Source organism: Salmo salar, chromosome ssa22, assembly GCF_905237065.1.
Source record: "Salmo salar chromosome ssa22, Ssal_v3.1, whole genome shotgun sequence".
NCBI lineage: Eukaryota > Metazoa > Chordata > Actinopteri > Salmoniformes > Salmonidae > Salmo > Salmo salar.
The window spans coordinates 39,649,070-39,663,093 of record NC_059463.1 but is presented as its reverse complement, the minus strand read 5'-3'; the positions used below and the strand labels follow the sequence as shown (position 1 = coordinate 39,663,093).

The 14,024-nt window shown below is 39.2% G+C and overlaps 1 protein-coding gene across 3 annotated transcripts in view; it reads left to right on the top strand.

The window, feature by feature from the left end:
• Positions 1 to 2,733: 2,733 nt before the first annotated feature.
• grm2b (glutamate receptor, metabotropic 2b) overlaps positions 2,734 to 14,024 on the top strand; it is a 58,534-nt gene continuing 47,243 nt past the window's right edge. The window contains exons 1-2 of one of the 3 annotated variants that reach the window (XM_014167805.2): positions 2,744 to 2,843; positions 3,281 to 3,400. The gene's annotated coding sequence lies outside the window, so the exon portion shown is untranslated. The other 2 variants (XM_014167809.2, XM_014167804.2) reach the window with 2 other exon arrangements.

Sequence of the window (14,024 nt, the reverse complement as noted above, 5' to 3'; positions counted from 1 at the left end):
GAGTGTTGTGTGTGTGAATAATGGGTGAATAATGGGTGAGATAACACTACTACTCAAAACCACAGAATGGTGTATGATTTATACATTATTGGTGTTATAATGGGTGAATAATGGGTGAGATAACACTACTACTCAAAACCACAGAATGGTGTATGATTTATACATTATTGGTGTTAATCAAATATAAGTAATCTATAAAGGGAGTATAAGCACTTCACCTCACACTCATTTGTGTTCTAAAATGGCATGTCTTTAGACAGCTGACGGAAGACTTCTGACAATTATGATATGAGAGTAGGCTAGGCTACCCTTCCGTATACATGGTGACTCCACTCCTCCTGTTAAAGAATCCACTAAATTTAGATAGGAAGAGGGGGAGTAAGTTGCCCCGATGGTAGTTGGTAGCCGATCCATGACAGCGCACTGGACAGGCACTCATTAAACACAGCCAACGGAACCTCTTCACACTAACTAACAGAAGGCAGCAGTCCAATAGGCTACAGTCCTGTAATCGAATGGAAATGGAAGGACACCAGTCCAGTCTGCATAGTAACCAAGCCAGGCAAAGATTCTTGAAATAATGTGAATTTAAATACTGAAGTTTGGGAAGTCTTTCAAGCTTAAGAAGAGACATGAGATTGAGCAATTGGAATAAAGTTCTTGCCATGAATGTATTGCGGTTATTAACAGCCTAATGTTATAAGAGTAGCACATCAATAAAGACCATCAAAGGCATTTGGTGGATATCGGATTTAATGAGAGGGGGATTCTATTAATATTTTATTGGAAAGGCATTCCATGAAGGACCTAAATTAATATTTACAGCAGCAACGATTTATGTACAGTTGTCACGTCGTTCATCGGAAGGAGCAGACCAAAGTGCAGCGTGTGTATCGTTCCACATATTTTATTGAACTGTGAAACTATGCAAGATACACAAACAAACTAAAGAACAAAAACAACAAACCGTGATGAAGAGGTGCAACATACACTAACTCAAAAACAATCTCCCACAAACCCAGGTGGGAAAAACAACTACTTAAGTATGATCTCCAATTAGAGACAACGATGACCAGCTGCCTCTAATTGGAGATCATCCCAAAAAAGCCCAACATAGAAATACAAAACTAGAACATAACAACATAGAAAATCTAAACTAGAAAAAAAAATGTCACGCCCTGACCTACTCTACCATAGAAAATAACAGCCTTCAATGGTCAGGACGTGACAACAGTACCAGTCAAAAGTTTGGACACACCTACTCATTCCACGGTTTTTCTTTATTTTTACTATTTTCTAAATTGTAGAATAATAGTGAAGAAATCAAAACTATGAAATAACACATATGGAATCATGTTGTAACCAAAAAATTGTTAGCCACCCTTTGCCTTTATGTCAGCTTTGCACACTCTTGGCGTTCTCTCAACCAGCTTCATGAGGTAGTCATCTGGAATGCATTTCAATAAACAGGTGTGCCTTGTTGAAAGTTAATTTGTGGAATTTCCTTTCCTTCTTAATGCATTTGAACCAATCAGTTGTGTTGTGACAAGGTAGGGGTGGTATACAAAATATAGCCCTATTTGGTAAAAGACCAAGTCCATGTTATGGAAGAGATAAAATAAGCAAAGAGAAACGACAGTCCATCATTACTTTAAGACATGAAAGTCAGTCAATCCAGAAAATGTCAAGAACTTTGAAAATGTCTTCAAGTGCAGTCGCAAAAACCATCAAGCACTATGATGAAACTAGCTCTCGTGATGACCGCCACAGGAAAGGAAGACCCAGAATTACCTCTGCTGCAGAGGATAAATTCATTAGAGTTATCTGCACCTCTGATTGCAGCCCAAATAAATGCTTCACAGAGTTCAAGTAACAGACGTATATCAACATAGACTGCGTGAATCAAGCCTTCATGGTTGAATTGTTGCAGAGAAAGCACTACTAAAGGACACCAATGATAAGAAGAGAGTTGCTTGGGCCAAGAAACATGAGCAATGGACATTAGACTCGTGGAAATCTGACCTTTGGTCTGATGAGTCCAAATGTGAGATTTTTTAATTCAAGGCACACTTAACCAGCATGGCTACCACAGCATTCTGCACCGATACGCCATCCCATCTGGTTTGCGCTTAGTGGGACTGGCATTTATTTTTCAAAAGGACAATGACCCAAAACACACCTCCAGGTTTGTGTAAGGGCTATTTCACCAAGAAGGAGAGTGATGGTGCTGCGTCAGATGACCTGGCCTCCACAATCACCCGACTTCAACCGAATTGAGATGGTTTGGGATGAGTTGGACCGCAGAGTGAAGGAAAAGAAGCCAACAAGTGCTCAGCATATGTGGGAACTCCTTTCACCTGGAAAAGCATTCCTCATGAAGCTGGTTGAGAGAATGCCAAGAGTGTGCAAAGCTGTTATCAAGGCAAAGGGTGGCTACTTTGAAGAATACAAAATATATTTACATTTTTTAACACTTTTTTGGTTACTACATGATTCCATATGAGTTATTTCATATTTTTAATGTCTCCACTATTATTCTATAATGTAGAAAATAGTAAAATAGTAGAAAACAGTACCAAACTTTTGACTTGTACTGTATATAAATGTACAACTAGTATTTATGAATAGTAATAACAGACTGCAACCTGCATTCCAAGCACAACTGCTACACACCAAGCAACTTGCGTCTGAGACTACAAAGCAGAGAGGTTGGTCTGAGCTGAAGATTATTAACATCGCGTGTCCACTGTCCTCAATAGTCAGGGTGTGTGCCTGTTTCTAAGTTGATCCTGATGAACTCCAGCGCATAGAAGGATCTCTCTCTCCCTCTCTCTGCTATGAAGGTATTTCATTCGAAGTGACACAATAGGCAAGAATGTTATAATCGTATTATTAAATGGCGCGTGATGTGTACATTTGCTAATGAGATTTCTAAGCTTTAGAATATTTTACACAGCATAATGCTTCGTGGTTTTGAAGAGCGCTTGCCGAGAGATTTAGGAACATTTTGAATTATGTAACTGTATAGGCCTACTTGACTATCTACTCTGGTCGGTCTGTCCGTTTAAAGTCATAGTAGCCTACTATATACACTCGGCACGTGTAACTTTGATCACAACTATGTGGTCAACAACGTAGAGGAATTTGCTACCCGTGTCAATCTGAACTCGATTTCAGAACCAAGGACAGTTCCCACCTGCTCCACCTGGGAGACCGACGCGCGAGGTTTCCCGACTTCCGGACTCAATTTGTCTTAAAAGTTCTTATACTATTTCAAAAGTCATAGGTCCACACAACTTTGGAAAGAAGGGACTTGAAGGGTCATCATTTTGGTGGGATCGGATGACTGAACCTCGAAGTCTTGATAAGGCTACGACAAGATTTTAATAAATGCTACCAGGTAAGAAATTAACTCTCCTGTTTTAGGCTAGGCTACTCACAGCGCGCCAGTTTGATCACAAATACTTTTGCATCTATATAGCATGATCTGACGCATTTCTTACACGCACATTATTTAATGCTCTTTCTACATCTCTATAGCCTACAATACATGATAGTCTAATGATAACAGCGCTATTACAACATGTGGATTGTTATGAATACAGGGAATAAAGAACAGGATAGCTACGGTCTGTAGCTGACTGTCTTGGCACAAATGGCTGTTTATTTTACCACCATATCAATGTAGGTTTACGCATTCTAGCCCTATGCTATATGGCAACATTATGCAATTTATGGAAATAGCCTACACATAGACTGTTTTCTATTCTAAGAAAGATTATGAATTTACAAGCTGTTTGAATATATTTTTTAATCAATTGTTAATAAACACAGGCACATGTAACTGCCACTCCCACTGGAGTCAAGGCTCTATTGTTCTACAGGCACATTGTCTAATACAAAGTGTGACAGGTCAGAATAATTACTTAAAACAGTATATTTTTTTAATGAAATATTCTTAGACGGTCCATTGTTTATTACTTAATTATAGCCAAGTTATTGCACACCGGTAGGCTATATAGAAATTACACACAGGTTTACGACGCAAATATTTAAGAGTTATGATGATAAGTTGGTCTTTAGAGCAGGGAATTGTATTTTTATTTTATTGAGTGCTGAGCTGGAGATGCAGGCGGTAGCCTACAAACAGAGAAATATGCCAATCAATGAACACACAAAAAAAAACTGCCTGTGCCAAACAATAATAACCACACTGCATGAGACGTCAGATATCTGTTCTAAAATGTAACGCAGAAAAGGTAGGCCTATAGGTCACCATAGGGTAGCAACAGGCACTATATTAATATGTTGTTAGATAACAGTATGTGGTGAACACGTAGGATTTGACTTTAATATGTTGCTGAGGCTAATTGGATTTTGTCTGGTTTCTCATCTAGCTGTAGGCCACTACCTCTGTCCTCTCTGTTATTTCTGTCATCATCTAAATAAAAGGGAATTATTTCCTCTGGTTTCGAGAGAATGCATAGGAAGCTTTTCCGTAGGTGTTATTTCCATATATAAAACGAACCGTTCGTCGGTCGAAATGACCAACCGGCGTGTTGGAGGTTTGCGCCAAATTACTTTCTGCTGATTTCACAGGGCAAGCTTTTGAGCGTGATGATTTGAGTACGCTTGCCTAGGTCTTATAATTTGTCCAAATGTATGATTTCCTCTTGAACATCACTTCACTAAATTCAAATGTACATGTATGCAACAGAAATTATTGTCATGAGCAATATGACATTATTGTGGAATGATTGATTTAGGGAAATCTGCTGAAGGACAGCTTTTACTCTCCTCAGACACTGACATAGATCCTCTATAGGCATATGTAAATGGGATTCATTTTATTGAGCTCCATTCCTCTTCATGAAACACCTTCAAAATACCTTCCTTCCTTTTTTGAAGTGACACCCATTGTGTGTTGTGTCTCTTCTCACTATACAGCACCAATAGCCCCATTCATTTCATGTAGAAAGAGTCAAAAGCCTCTTATCACCCCACTGAAAGTAGGTCCTTGTTGGAGGACTTCTTTTTGGATTGAGCCCAAAACCCTTCTGTGTGAATTTGACACGCAGTCACTATTGCACTATATTGTAGCCTACAATGGCTATTCAATCACACAATTTGGTTTGAATAGGCTTCTGTTTATGGAGTGCAGCTTTTTGATACATTCACAAAAAAACACCAGTTGGCCTTCTGAATGTCCCCGTGTGAGAGCTACTTGAAATCTGAAGTACCTATCAGAGTTGGATTCAGCCGCGGAACTTTTTGAGTTCATTTTGAAGCCCATTGAGTCATGGGCATTCTCACACTGTGCTGGTGAAAATTCCCTAGCAACGCAGAGATGAGTGTCGCGGGAAGGATTTGGAAGTTAACATTTTGGCTCATTTTGAGGAAAAATGGAATTGACCTGCATTTTTTTTGTGTATGCGTGTGTTTGGATTGAGAGATGAAATGGAGCACTGAGACATAACTAGTCACTTGGAGAGATAAGAAAGCTGGAAAGGTGCTGTATCACATGGGTAAATCTAAATCATGATTATTTCCCATTGACAAATAGATTCCACCTTTAAGCTTATCTGTCTAGAATAAGAAGTGTTATCGCCTTATGATTACAGGTGTTATTCCCATTCATCAACACAAGGTGTCTATTGTTGTTTTAGGGGGTGAGTGATTGTTACCGTCAGAAAGTATTCACACCCCTTGCCTTTTTCCACATGTTGTTGTCGATTCTGCGTCACTGGCCTACACACATTACCTCATAATGTCTAAGTGGAATTATGTTTTTAGATTATAATTTTTTTTACAAATTAATAAAAAATGACAACCTGAAATGTTTGAGTCAATAAGTATTCATCCCCTTTGTTATGGCAAGCCTAAATAAATGCAGAAGTAAAGATTTGCTTAACAAGTCACATAATAAATTGCACGGACTCACTATGTGCAATAATAGTGTTTAACATAATTTTTGAATGACTAAATAATCTCTGTACCCCACACATACATTTATCTGTAAGGTCCCTCAGTTGAGCAGTGCATTTCAAACACAGATCCAACCACAAAGACCAGGGAGGTTTTCCATAGGAAAAAACTGAGGATGGATCAACAACATTGTAGTTACTCCACAATACTTAACGTAATTACAGAGTGAAAATGAAGAAGCCTGTACAAAATATACATCTTTTTTGCAATAAGGCACTAAAGTAAAACTGCAAAAAATGTGGCAAAGAAATTAACTTTTATGTCCTGAATACAAAGCATTATGTTTGGGGCAAGTCCAACACAACACGTCACTGAGTACCACTATTCATATTTTCAAGCATGGTGGTGGCTGCATTATGTTATGGGTATGCTTGTCATCGGCAAGGACTAGGTAGTGTTTTAGGATAAAAAGAAATGGAATAGAGCTAAGCACAGTCAAAATCCTAGAGGAAAACCTGGTCTGCTTTCCAACAGACACTAGGAGACAAATTCACCTTTCAGTGGGACAATAACCTAAAACACAAGGCCAAATATACACTAGAGTAGCTTACCAAGGCGACATTGAATGTTTCTGAGTGGCCTAGTTACAGTTTTGAAAATATATGTCAAGACTTGAAAACGGCTGTCTAGCAATGATCAAAAACCAACTGGATAGAGCTTGAGGATTTTTTTTAAAGAAAATGTTAAAATATTGTACAATCCATGTGTGCGAAGCTCTTAGAGACCCAGAAAGACTGACAGCTGTAATCGCTGCCAAAGGTGCTTCTACAAAGTATTGACTTTGAGGGGTGTTAATACTTATGTCAATTTGATATTTCTGTACTTCATTTTCAATAAATTATCGAACATTTCTAAAAACATGTTTTCACTTTGTCATTATGGGGTATTGTGTGTAGATGGGTGAGTAATAACATCAATTTAATCAATTTTGAATTCTGTCTGTAACCAAACAAAATGTGGAATAAGTCAAGGGGTATGATTTATTTCTGAAGGTACTGTATGTATTATGTATTAAATATTTATATCCATCTTAGCATGAATTGTTTAATTGTTTCTTCATTGAAATGTTAAAACAAATTATGCCATTATTTTTAACATTACAGACTGTGCATCAATCATACTTAAACCAATGACTATATAATACTTAGTATACTCACACCGGCCAATCATACTCATACCAATGGTAATACCCATTATATTACCAATGTTATGATAGACAAAATCAGACATATTTAATCTATGAAGGCTATATTTGAGTAGTGCCTTGAGCAGCTGGGCTCTCTGTCTGGGGGTTAACAAGGCTTAGGCTCCTTCTGGCTCCACCATGTGTTGTATGATGGTGTTCAGGTCCGTTAAGGAGGTGGGGTCAGTCCTATCAACACTGGCTGCTGTCTGACATCTCATCACCTGATCAGGGTGCCACTTGACACAGCATGGGGACATCTACCAACTAATGAAGGTGTCATGCTCCAAGATAACATTAAGGTTCATATGAAGATGCCATGCTCTTTTTACCAAAAGGACATCAACACCCATGTAAAGGTGCCACACACCATTATCTTCCAAGAGGACATAATCATTTGTTCTTAAACGACTCGCCTGGATAAATAAAGGTTCAAAAAATAAAAACATAGAAATTATACATCACCGTCCATATGAAGGTGCCATCATGCACCATTTACCAAGATGACAAGCTGCAATCTATTTGACCTGAATGTCCAGCACAGTAGAATCTATTCTAGACTGTTCTACATCAATGTATTCACAAGCTTCTGCTGCCCACAGTTGATGCGAACAGAAGCTTAATTGGGACTCTTTGTACAGTTGAAGCCAGTGAACTATACTGTACCAACTGTCATCTGTATGATCTTCAAGACCTGTGTTTGGTTGAAACACATGCTCAAAGCAACAACTGTACTTAGTCACTCAATTGTTGGTTGTTATTTGGATCCAAGAGAGAGGCACATTGTATTGGAGGCGGTTGACTAATGTAGCTTATGTTGATAGAGTGATCTGAGTTGGAGAGACAAACAGCTTTTCCATGCATGTGATGTGAGGCTGGTGTGGGGTGGGTACTGTATGTGTGTGCTATCTGGCTAGCTGAGGGTTCAAAGCGGAGCAAGGCACACTGTTTTCTCTTTTTGAACTCCTGTTTCACAGGGAATAATTGTGCAGAGACAGCTGGGTAGGGAGAAAGCGGCTCTCTTGGCTGCCGAGTGCAATCGTGACGGCCGATTCTGCCACGAGCCAGATTTAATGTGATCAAGGCCTGATAGAAGATACCTAAGAACTAAGAGGAGGCTGAGCGAGCGTCGACAGTCGTAGCAGCAGCTCCAAATCACGTCAAATTACTCTTGGTTTTCTCTGTCTGTTATCTATCTCCTCTGTCTGTTTTCTATCTCCTGTTTCAGGAAAATGATAAGTATGGCCTCTGCTAAGTGGCAAATGTTTCCATAATATTGTCACTAATATAATTTGATATATCTGCCTACCTCCAATCTTCAAGCTTGTGTGTCCCCAAATCTCTTCAACACACTCTTCAACACACCTGGGGGATTTGTGGTAGCACTTTGTTAGCTATCACCAGACAAAAATCCACTCTTGGATCAAAATGTTGTATAACTGAGCCAAATTAAAGGTATCTGATTGCTCCACAATCTTGTATCAGCATGCTATATCTTTAGGAGACGTTTAGCATCTATGCCAGTCAGTCCTTAGACCTTACCTTGGCCTAGTTCCTGTCCCTTCTTGATCTTCCTGCTTGGCACTGATTCGTCCATTAAACTCCCATTCTCTGATGGGCTCGGCGAATTGAGAGCCCCCACCGAACCCATCTGGTCCAAGAGACAGTCGAGTGTGATGATTCGATTTCTAACATCAATAAAACTGTTTTGGGTCACCTGGACCCCGTAGCTCATGCTGGAAGACTGTGGGTTAGTCCCAATAATCTTGTTCACTACTCCCCACACAGTTTTAAGCATTGGATTGGTGTTAGGCATTGGCTAGAGGGAGTTGTCATATACCAGCCATATCCTTCAAATTTATGAAGGTAAGTGAAGAAGTACACACTTCTAGAGAAAGGAGATATTATTGGAATGCACAATATGAGGCAGGAAGAAGGATCTGGTTGACATATATGTAGGCTTCATGATCTCACCATGCCAATCACAAAGAAGAAGAAACTATACAATGAAACAAAGATAAATTATATAAAGAATGGTAGTAAAAAGATTTGAATCACCTTAAATGAAATTTTGGGCAATAAGGCAAACTCCATCATATATTGAATCAGATGGCTCATTCATCACAAAACCCACTGATATTGCCAAGTACGTTAATGATTTTTTCATCAGCAAGATTAGCAAATTTAGGCATGACATGCCAGCAACAAATGCTTATACTACACATCCAAGTATAACTGACCAAATTATGAAAGACAAGCATTGTAAGTTTGATTTCCGTGAGTGTGGAAGAGGTGAAAAAATTATTGTTGTCTATCAACAATGATAACCCACCTGGAAAAGGATGGAAAAATACTGAGGGCAATAGCGGACGATATTGCCACTCTTACTTGCCATATCTTTAATCTAAGCCTACAAGAAAGTGTGTGCCCTCAGACCTGGAGGGAAGCAAAAGTCATTACGCAACCCAATAATAGTAAATCCCCCTTAACTGTCTCAAATAGCGGACCAATCAGCCTGTTACCTACCCTTAGTAAATGTTTGGAAAAAATTGTTTGACCAGATACAATGCTATTTTACAGTAAACAAATTGACAACAGACTTTCAGCACGCTTATAGGGAAGGGCATTCAACATGCATGGCTGAGAGAAATTGATAATAAAAAGATTGTGGGAGCTGTTTTGTTAGACTTCAGTGCGGCTTTTGACATTATTGGTCATAGTCTGCTGCTGGAAAAACATATGTTTTATGGCTTTACACCCCCTGCTATATTGTGGATAAACAGAGGGTGTTCTTTAATGGAAGCCTCTCCAACATAATCCAGGTAGAATCATGAATTCCTCAGGGTAGCTGTCTAGGCCCCTTACTTTTTATCAATCTTTACTAACGACATGCCACTGGCTTTGAGTAAAGCCAGTGTGTCTATGAATAAGGATGACTCAACACTATACACGTCAGCTACTATAGCGACTGACATGACTGCAACACTTAACAAAGAGCTGCAGTCAGTTTCAGAATGGGTGGCTAGAAATAAGTTAGTCCTAAATACAGGATTTCTAAAACTAAAAGCATTCTATTTGGGACAAATCATTCACTAAACCCTAAACCTCAACTTAATCTTGTAATGAGTAATGTGGAAATTCAACAAGTTGAGGAGACTAAACTGCTTGGAGTAACCTGGATTGTAAACTGTCACGTCAAAACATGTTGCTAACATGTAGCTAAGATGGGGAGAAGTCTGTCTATAATAAAACACTACTCTGCCTTCTTTAACAACACTATCAATAAGGCAGGTCCTACAGGCCCTAGTTTTCTCACGCTTGGACTACTGTCCAGACAAGTGGTCAGGTGCCACAAAGAGGGACTTAAGAAAATTACAATTGGCTCAGAACAGGGCAGCACGATTAAATGTACATGGAGAGCTAACATTAATAATATGCATGTAAATCTCTTATGGCTCAAAGGAGAGGAGAGATTGACTTCATCACTACTTGTTTTTGTAAGAAGTATTGACATGCTGAATGCACCGAGCTGTCTGTTTAACTACTAGCACACAGCTCAGACACCCATGCACACCCCACAAGACATGCCACCAAAGGTCTCTTCACAATCCCAAAGTCTAGAACAGACTATGGGAGGCACACAGTACTACGTAGAGCCATGGCTACATTGAACTCTATTCCTCATTAGGTAACTGATGCAAGCAGTAGAATCAGATTTAAAAAACAGATAAAAAAACACCTATGGAACAGCGAGGACTGTGAAGAGACACACACACACAGGCACAGACACATGCTTACACATACACATGATAAGACACGCATTCTACACACAATCGAATCCCCGAGCTGACAAGGTAAATATCTGTCGTTCTGCCCCTGGGTAAAGCAGTTAACCCACTGTTCCCCAGGCGCCGAAGACATGGATGTTGATTAAGGCAGCCCCCCGCACCTCTCTGATTCAGAGGGGTTGGGTTAAATGCGGAAGACACATTTCAGTTGAATGCATTCAGTTGTACAACTGACTAGGTATCCCCCTTTCCCTTCCTACACATGGATTTTGTATTGTAGATATGTGGTAGTAGAGTAGTGGCCTGAGGGCACACACTTAATGTGTTGTGAAAAGTGTTATGAAATGTAATGTCATGTAATATTTTAAATTGGCAGCAGCTAATGGGGAACCTTAATAAATACAAATATATAGCCATGCTAAACACCTGCTCCACTACACTGCTCCACTACATTACATTACAGTACATTACATTACACTACACTATACTAAACAACATGTCTGGTTTTGCCTTGACAGGTCTAAAGAGCTATACAACATTTAAGAAGGATAAAATGGACAGTAGATTTGGACAAGAGTAGCATGGTTGTGTATGAAGTTTTGGACATTGTAAGTGTCCTCCTTACACTCTTTTGATTGAGCGTGGATCACTGTCTTGAAAATGTTGCACAGACAGTTTCAGTCGAGAAAAGGTTTTATCAATGCACCATATGTTCTCTGTATCCAACAGCCTACTTAAGCAATAAGGCACGAGGGGGTGTGGTATATGGCCAATATACCACGGCTAAGGGCTTTTCGTAGGCACGACGCATTTGCCATATACCACAAACCACGAGGTGCCTTATTGCTCTTTTAAACTGGTTACTAACGTAATTAGAGCAGTAAAAATAAATGTTTTGTCATACCTGTGGTATACGGTCTGATATACCACGGCTGTCAGCCAATCAGCATTCAGTGCTCAAACCGCCCAGTTTATACAGACATTTATATATTTGGAATTTATTTTGCATTGTTTAATATTCATATCTCATTGGCTTGAAGGGCATTTTAGAGCATGCATTATTTTCCAATAATGCATGTTATATCAGCATTGTAGAATTCAATGGCTATAGTTTATTTGTACTTTTTTTTTTACCTTCATTTAACCAGGCAAGTCAGTTAAGAACAAATTCTTATTTTCAATGACGGCCAGGAACATTAGGAACAATGTTCCCTGCCTTGTCAGCTCAGGGATTTGAACTTGCAACCTAATGGTTACTAGTCCAACATTCTAACCACTAGGCTACGCAGACACCCCACATGTTCTATATTCAAACTGCTTTTGAAAGCAAAAATTGAATCGAAAACACTATTGGCATTGTTGAATTCAATTTTTATAATAGCAACCTAGGACTGATGGTTTGGTTAGCTAACGTCTGTTTGTTTGGATACCAAGGCAACTACTGTAGCTATCTTGTAAACTTGGTAGCTACTTCAGTGGGTTTTGAACAAATTTCTACCAGCAAATGAATACATTTCTAGGAGCAAATTAGTTAAATTATAGCCATGGTATAAAGGGATAATCAACTCGGGGCTCTATGCATTCTCTGCTAGCGCGTTGTGGAACACCTTTCATTCATTATTTTCCATAGAACGCATAGCCCCTCATTGATTATCCCTTACATAGTGGTGAGTTTCTGTAGAGATGACATATTCAGCAGCAATCATTGTACTTGTTCTGGCTAATTTTCTTCATTGTCTGTTGCTGTGTCTGCTGCTGGGGTGTGGCTGAACACTATCACACACGTACGCACGCACCAGGGCCACACACAGGAAGAGTGACAGGAAATTATATATGTTACATATTCACACTGTGACGATAAGTTATTACTAACTTTAGCCTAGCTAGAGGAGTAGGTGGGCACATTTCCTCTGTACTACGAAATACAAAGTACTTTTATAGGGAAGTTTAACATTACACAGTGTACTGCACTACGTTATTTAGAAAATGTTTAAGATTAAGAAGTTTTTCATGACAAACAGTGTTACATGAACTTCTCTATAATGTCTACTACAATGGATCAGAGCTAGGCAAAGTTGATAAACATCAGTACCCTTATAGCCTATACCAGTGAACAAAACTGGTCGACAGGACATCAATTCAACTGCAAAACTGGTTGAAATTATGTATTTATAACCGGGTAAGGTTCAGCAACAGCATGTAGGGGAGAGTGGGGTAAGTTGAGCCCTTTTTTACATTCAGCATCACTCCTTTAAGGGAAATATAGTATTCTTTCTAACAAATATATTTACATATACACTGATATACAAAACATAACATAGACTGACCAGGTGAGTCCAGGTGAAAGCTATGATCCCTTACTGATGTCACTTGTTAAATCCACTTCAATAAGTGTAGATGAAGGGGAGGAAACAGGTTAAATAATGATTTTTAAGCCTTGAGACAATTGAGACATAGATTGTGTACAGTATGTGTGCCATTCAGAGGGTGAATGGGCAAGACAAAATATTTAAATGCCTTTGAACGGGGCATGGTAGTAGGTGCCAGGTGCACCGGTGAGTGTCAAGAACTGCATTGCTGCTGGGTTTTTCACTCTCAACAGTTTCCCGTATGTATCAAGAATTGTCCACCACCCAAAGGACATCCAGCCAACTTGCCACAACTGTGGTAAGCATTGGAGTCAACATGGGCCAGCATCCCTGTGGAACACTTTTGACACCTTGTTGAGTCCATGCCCTGAGGAATTGAGGCTGTTCTGACAGCAAAAGGTTAGCTTGTCCAAAAAAGTGGTCTCAACCCAGGTATGGGTTAAGTTGATCTGCAGGACAGGGTAAGTTAAGTTGCATACACATTTCTGTACAGAATTAAATATTACCACTACGGTATTTAAAAATAAAACATGTCTATCTTTATTTCCGGAACACAATTCAACACAATCCCAATCGTGTTTTGTCTTTTTATATTTTTAAGCATCTTTTAATACAGGCTTAACAAATTTTTTTAACATAGGCCAGGCCCTGTTATTACTTTACCTCATATCCCAGCGATAATGCTTTGCATTATGCCTG